Source organism: Sturnira hondurensis, unplaced genomic scaffold (assembly GCF_014824575.4).
Source record: "Sturnira hondurensis isolate 20B ecotype Veracruz unplaced genomic scaffold, ASM1482457v3 Scaffold0024651, whole genome shotgun sequence".
In the NCBI taxonomy this organism is placed as follows: Eukaryota; Metazoa; Chordata; class Mammalia; order Chiroptera; family Phyllostomidae; genus Sturnira; species Sturnira hondurensis.
Window position 1 is genome coordinate 654,502 of NW_028097282.1, and position 6,548 is coordinate 661,049.

At 41.2% G+C, this 6,548-nt stretch overlaps 1 long non-coding RNA gene across 3 annotated transcripts; it reads left to right on the top strand.

Annotated features, from left to right (window-relative positions):
• Nucleotides 1–861: 861 nt before the first annotated feature.
• On the top strand, nt 862–5,663 carry LOC118981769 (uncharacterized). 3 transcript variants are annotated; one of them, XR_005065411.1, is made up of 4 exons: nt 862–1,678; nt 2,347–2,593; nt 3,370–3,557; nt 4,448–5,663. It is a non-coding gene; the product is annotated as an uncharacterized LOC118981769 (long non-coding RNA). The 3 variants fall into 3 exon arrangements; XR_005065413.1 differs by lacking the exon at nt 2,347–2,593 and having other exon boundaries at nt 867–1,682; XR_005065412.1 differs by lacking the exon at nt 2,347–2,593 and having other exon boundaries at nt 867–1,041.
• Nucleotides 5,664–6,548: the final 885 nt, after the last annotated feature.

Here is a 6,548-nt window from a genome sequence, read left to right on the forward strand (position 1 = left end):
TTACCAGAAAAAACTCTAAAAAAAACAAGAGCCATATGATTTCACTAATAAACAGACAGCAATAAACAAACAAAATACAAAAAACAATAAAAAAAAATAAGATTGGTTACCAGATAAAAACCAGGGTGGAGGGGAAAGCAGAGGGTAAAGTGGGCCAAATATATGGTGACTGACAGAGACTTGATTTTGGGTAGTCAGTGCAGAATGCAATATACAGATGGTGTGTTATATTCAATAGAATTGTACTTTTGAAACATATATGTTATTAACCAATACATGGATCTCGGATAGGATGATTCATTTAATAAACAAAACAGGGAAATTAATAAGCCCTACAGGACTCTTGGCACAATGACCAAAAAACCAAAAAGTCATGAGCTAGAAAGTTTACAGGCCTACTACTAATCAAATACGTCTAAAGAAAGAAGAGAGAGCCACCAGGTCTCTAGAAACAGATCTGCCTCAGCTGAGAGGTAATTTAAGTTTTGGTCCAGAGGACCATTTTTTTTCAAACACAAGGGCGGGAGCTGGATTGAGTGTATTGGTGGAGTCGTGCTGCCATCTAGTGGCCACAGTTTCGCTGAGCCTGGACGAGGAGCCCGAAGAAGGGGGGGAGGGGGCATCTCTCCGTGGGCCCAGAGTAGCCCGCAGAGGTGCCTGAGCCACGTGGTGGAAAGCAGAAAAAGCGACAGCAGCTTCAGCAGGGAGCCCGAAAAGCACCTAGTGGGGACGGGGTGCCAGGGCGTTGGTTTGTGTCTGAGATTTCTTTGGGCAGACTTTCAAAGCCTTGTCCCGTAGCCATAGCAACGGTGGGGGATGGGGCGGAAGTTGGCCCCAAGCCAGCCAGGCCCTCTAGCGGCTAGAGCGCCAGGGCTGATGGGAAGTGTGGCAGTTTAGGGCGGGAGAAGGAAGGAATTGGGCCTTCTCTTTAAAGACCTTCTGGAGTTTATTTTGCAGGCCGCTTCTTTAGTATCCCTGCTGCAGGCACAGACAATGTAAGGGGTTACCGGAGGGGAACCTGAGAGGAGGGGAAGGCAGAGGGTAAAGTGGGTCAGTTATATGGGGACAGAGAGAGACTAGATTTTGGGTGGTGCGCCCACAACGCAATATAGAGATGATGCTACAGAATAGCACTTTTGAAAGTCATCTGGCATTGGTTAATAAACCAACGTCACCCCAATAAATTAGAAAAAAAGAATGAGTGAATGAATAGTGGTGTAGCACCGTTCACTACTTCTTTTCACTAGATACCTTGTTTTTACTAGATATCAAGGTTTTTAAACGTTAAGAATTGTAATAAACGTAACCAAAACAAGAATAAAAATAATAGCGAAACAACTGCATACAAAAAAAGGAGACTCTGTTTCGACCCATAAAAATAGGTATTAGGTATGGAGATGCATTTTCGAGGGAAAGAACATTAATTTTATCCTAAAGTGAGGCTCACTGTTTCAGAATGGGAAAGGGAAAAAAAAACCAGGACAGAAATCCGAATGTACAAAGTTGTAAGAGGTCTGTGTAAAAGGGATCTTGAGAAAGGACACTTTCTATGTGGCAAAGCTGGTGAGACTGAAATAAATTTGGCACTAGTGGGGTGGCTCAGTTGCTTAGAGCCAAGTCTGGAGAGGTTGCAGGTTCTTCCAGTCAGGGCACATACAAGAATCCACCAACGAAAATAGTAAGTAGAACAACAAATTGGTGTTTCTTTCTCTCTTTCTAAAATCAATGGAATAAAAAAAATTAAGGAAGACTGAAAAGAATTTACTCGTGGGAGAGAACTTAAATCTCAAAAATAAAATGATGCAAAATTAGATGAAGGTTTTCTCTGCTATAAAGGACGATTGGTCTGCAACTGAAGCTGTGAAAAACTTTTCTGCCTCCAAAGAAAAGATTGTGTTTTATTAAAATAAGTTTCTGTGTTTTATGTTGTCTTAATCAGATCCTTGATTACTTAAGAAAACTGAATCACCTCAATAGTAAGACCTAAGTTTTGCAGCCAATTATATAAACATATATATATATTTGTCTTTGAAATCTATTATTGTCTCCTTGGTTAAATGGATAATTAAGTATTGCTTCATAATGACCCATGATCCTGTTAAGTCAAATGCTCAAGCCTTTTGACAGACTTCCAAAATTTAAATTATAAATAGAGTCTTGACCTGGGAATAACTTTGAGGTTTATTCCAGAGGGGCTCCTGGAACACCTCCAAAGAAATGTTTTCTCTCCTTATACAAGAGAAATACTTAACTAGTTGGGTTTATTTTTGGCGTGTTGTAATGGCGTGGGAAACCCTGATAAATAAGAAACAACACTGAGCTTTCTTTATGTTGTTTTTGTGTAAGTCTGTTGTAAGTGTGCCAGGAATTCTGTGAAACTCCTAGAAATCTGAGATGTCCTGCACCAGGTGTCAGTCACCAACACTGAAGGACACACTGAAAGGACTGAGATCTGAGTCTCACGTTGCAGCACAAGAGGATGGAATCCCATCTCGTTTGGCAAAACAAACACCTCATTTGCCAGACCCTTGACCTTCTGCTGTCCTGGAAATATGGCAATGATCTGCTTCTGAAGCAGAGATAATTAAGACAGGTAAACAAGGCCTATAAATTACATAAATAGTTGGGGGCATGAGAACCCCAAGATGGTCACTTGGTTCTCCCAGGATCCCTGGCTTTTTTTTTTTTTTTTTTTTTTTTGCTTTTTGCTTTTTCCATTTCTTCATCCACCTGAGTACAGGTTAGCTGGACTTCGTTCAACAGCCACGAAGTTTGGATTATCAGTATGTTCTTGTTGTTGTGTGTGTGTGTGTTTTCTGGATAACTTGAAGCTGTCCTCAGCCACGAGGCTGATGCCCTCACAGTGGCGGAGAAATTGCTTCCTACTTGGGGTGTACCTTCCGCAACCTCTAGTGAGTGACACACCCACTTTACTGAACAAACCATAGAAGTCTTGATGAAGGGCTTTGCAAACGTCTTGGAATCATCACCAGCCTTATCACCCTCGATTGTCAGGCAGGGTCAAGGGAACTAAATGGGAAAACTGGATTCAGGCAGAACAAATCTAATTGCACAGGACTGAATGAACTGGTAGAAATGGTTACAATTATTATACCTGTTTTGTCTGTTTGAGTTTTCTGGTTTTTCAAAATCTTTTTCATTTTAGATGAAAGGAAGCTTCTCTTAAAACTTCCATTGACTTAGCAATTTGGTAAATTACAGCTGTGTGAGCAGAATTGAAATATTTATTTTCTTCTCTCTGCCTGATCCCTGCGGAGTTTGGAATCTCTCCATGACTGAGTATTATTACCTTCATGAAAATATGTTTGTTTGCTTAAATTCAGTATGAATCCATTCTCTTTATAACAGGACAGAATTGGAAACCGGTTTTATTACCAAGGCTTTGACTGGAACGCCATGTAGGACAGAGACACACATTGACTCGGGTAATGACCACACGGTTTTAAGGAATTAAGACGGACTTACGGAAGCCAACAAAAACTCTTGAAAATATTGGCCTGGCAGCTCGTTCACACCGTCACCAGGGGCCTCACCATGTGAGTAAAGAATGTCACTTTTTGGCAGGTGCAGGCACCTTGGGATACTTTGGGAACCTGGAGAAGAGAGGAATCCACCCCAATCTATAGATATCGAAGGCATCATCTGATGGCAAGCCCTTGATTGGGATTTTCAAGCCTTTGGAGGCTTTTTAAAATTCAGTCTGAAGATTCCTTATGAAAAAAATTCAGAAAAGCAGATTTAAAAGAGCCTATGTGGGTTTTTTTAAAGATTTATTTATTTATCTTTAGAGGGGAAGGGAAGGAGAGAGGGAGAGAAATATCCATGTATGGTTGCCTCTCGTGTGTCACCTGCTGGGAACTGGCCTGCGACCCAGGCATGTGCCCTGACTGGGGATCGAACCACGATACTTGGTTCGCAGGCCCATGCTCAATCCACTCAGCTACACCAGCCAGGCCTTAAAGGAGTCTATGTGTTTAATTACTCTTCTTGCTGGGCTTATACAAATAATCAAGCCTAGTAAATGACACTGGACTTATTTTGCTTATAAATTAGTCATGATTTTGCTATCTTTGATAAAAATGAGTGTGATTTTTAGAGAGAAAATTTGTTTGAATACAAAGTATGATATAACATTAGTGGGTGTTATGTTCTAAGGTTGTTCATTCTGTTTTGAGGTTGTTGGTTCGGTTTTCTTAACTTTTTAAAATATTTTGTTTATTTATTTTTAGAGGGGAAGGGAAGGAGAGAAATATCAATGTATGGTTGCCTCTCGTGAGTCCCCTGCTGGGAACTGGCCGGCAACCTAGGCATGTGCCCTGACTGGGAATCGAACCATGATCGTGTGGTTTGCAGACCCGCGCTCAATCCACTGAGCTATACCAGCCAGGGCTGGTTTTCTTAACTTTTTTATTTTTATTTTTTATAGTTGTCTACCTATGAACAGGACTGGTTCCTGAACTTTTCTAGTGCTCTTAAATATTTGGCTGAAAACCTCCAAACTAACATGTTAATTCTTCCATCCTTTAACTTGGAATCATTGAGAACTAAAGCTGCCCTTTTCCCCCCAAGGCCTTGCAAGCTAAAGTAGGACAAGTTAATGTTTGCTTTACAGAAATCACTACAATGGCTCATCTACCAACAGTCCTCTCAAGCCTGCTGCAGAAAGATCGTCAGAGACTTTCAAGCTGCAGGCCAAGAGGGTCTATCAGACTCTCACTGCGTGCCTTCACCACATCGAAACGTGATTCGACACGGACATCTAGAAATCTCTAAGGCCTGCTTTCAGAACTCAGAACCTGAAGAAGTCTGCTCCTGTCATTATGCTTGGTTTTTCTTTTGTTTCCGTAGAGATGCCTCATCATATATTTCACTGCTTGCACCAGAGGCTTCACTTTGGGAGCAACACTGCCTTCCAGGGTGAGACACAACTTCATTTGAACTGCACGGACTTTTCTCAGGACTGAGACTGAATGGTCCCTCAGCCCAGCCTTGAGTGTGAAGCATCCAGGAAAGTTTTGGAGGAGAAAACTGTGGAAGTGCAGAACAAGTCACTCCGAGATGGGCCTGTGTGGTATGTGGATTGTTTAGAGCTGAAGGCAGCTTTAGCTATGGGCTCAAGAGAAACTTCTGTTCCTCATTTAATTATCTAGAAAAACCTGCATTAGGGGCTTTGCCCATAATAACACATCATCAGCCACAATCTTTTTGATGCACCCATATGGCAGGGCAAACGTCTATTTACTAAACATCTGCTCTCCTTAGCATCCTGCAATGACCCCTGGAAGACCCCAAGGCGTGTGAACTCGTCCCTAGCTTGAGATATGTTACAGACTTTCATTCCCCTTTCAATCTCTGAACCTTTCCTTCCTGTGGAATCTCTGACTCTCATGTACAAGGGCTTTCCCATACGTATGTATGCCTTAAATTTGGTCATTTTGTCTTACTAATCTGTCTCATGTCTCTTTGCTTATTAGAACCTTGAGTGTAAAGGAGAGTTTCTGTGTGCCCCACAGTGTTATCTAGACTTTCTGTGGTGATCAGTCTGCAATGTATACAAATACCGAATCGTGATATTGTTCAGCTGAATTAATGTGATAGCATATGGCACTTATACCTCAATTAATAAAAAGCCTTACAAACAAGCAAACAAAGAAAAAGAAACCAGTTACAGACCTTGGCTAGAATAGTTTGGGAATAAATTCAAATAATGATCTTGTCAAGGGTATGGTAAATCCTGTCAATGCAAGAAATCTACAAACCTGTAGAGAACCTTTACAAGAGTATGTGAGCCAAAATGACGACATAGGCCTGAGAGCAAAATCCGAAATGCTCAAGAGAGTAACAGTTTTTCAGCTTCTTTGATATGTTTGATGTGAAAAAGAAAATTTAGGAAAGATTGCAGGGAGATGGGAGAAAGCAAGATGGAGACTGGATGACAGGAAAGTTAACATATGTGCTTTCTTGAGGGTGGTGGTTGTGACTTATTTCCAAGCCCAGTTAACCCAGATGCACAGAAACAGTGGACAAGGCTTGCTTGAGACAAAGGACAAACCATCCACTACAGAACAGGCCTGAGGTGTCACCACCCACCTTCAGCTGCCCAGTAAGGAATTTAAGATCAGGTCACCCTGTGAGTTTACTTTCCACAGTCCACATAGTCTATGCAGAATAATGTTGATATTGCACAATAAGATGAAACTCTTCCAAATGTTGTTTGTGAACAGCTGCTGATGAATGGGGAAAATACTACCCCCAAATGCTATCCGGTTTATAAGGCAATAGAAAGAAGTGGTCACTTCTGAGTAGTGGAGTGGGCTATTTATCTTATTAGGTATGTGTTCTGAGTTCTCATCATTTATATACTCAGCATCTTGACATTCACTTAATAAAGAAAACTGGGAAATTAAAATAAGCACTACAGGACTCATGGCACAATGGCCAAAAAAAAAAACAACCCCAAAAAGTCATGTGCGAGAAAGTTTACAGGCCTGATACCAATCAAACACATTTAAGGATACCAAGACTCC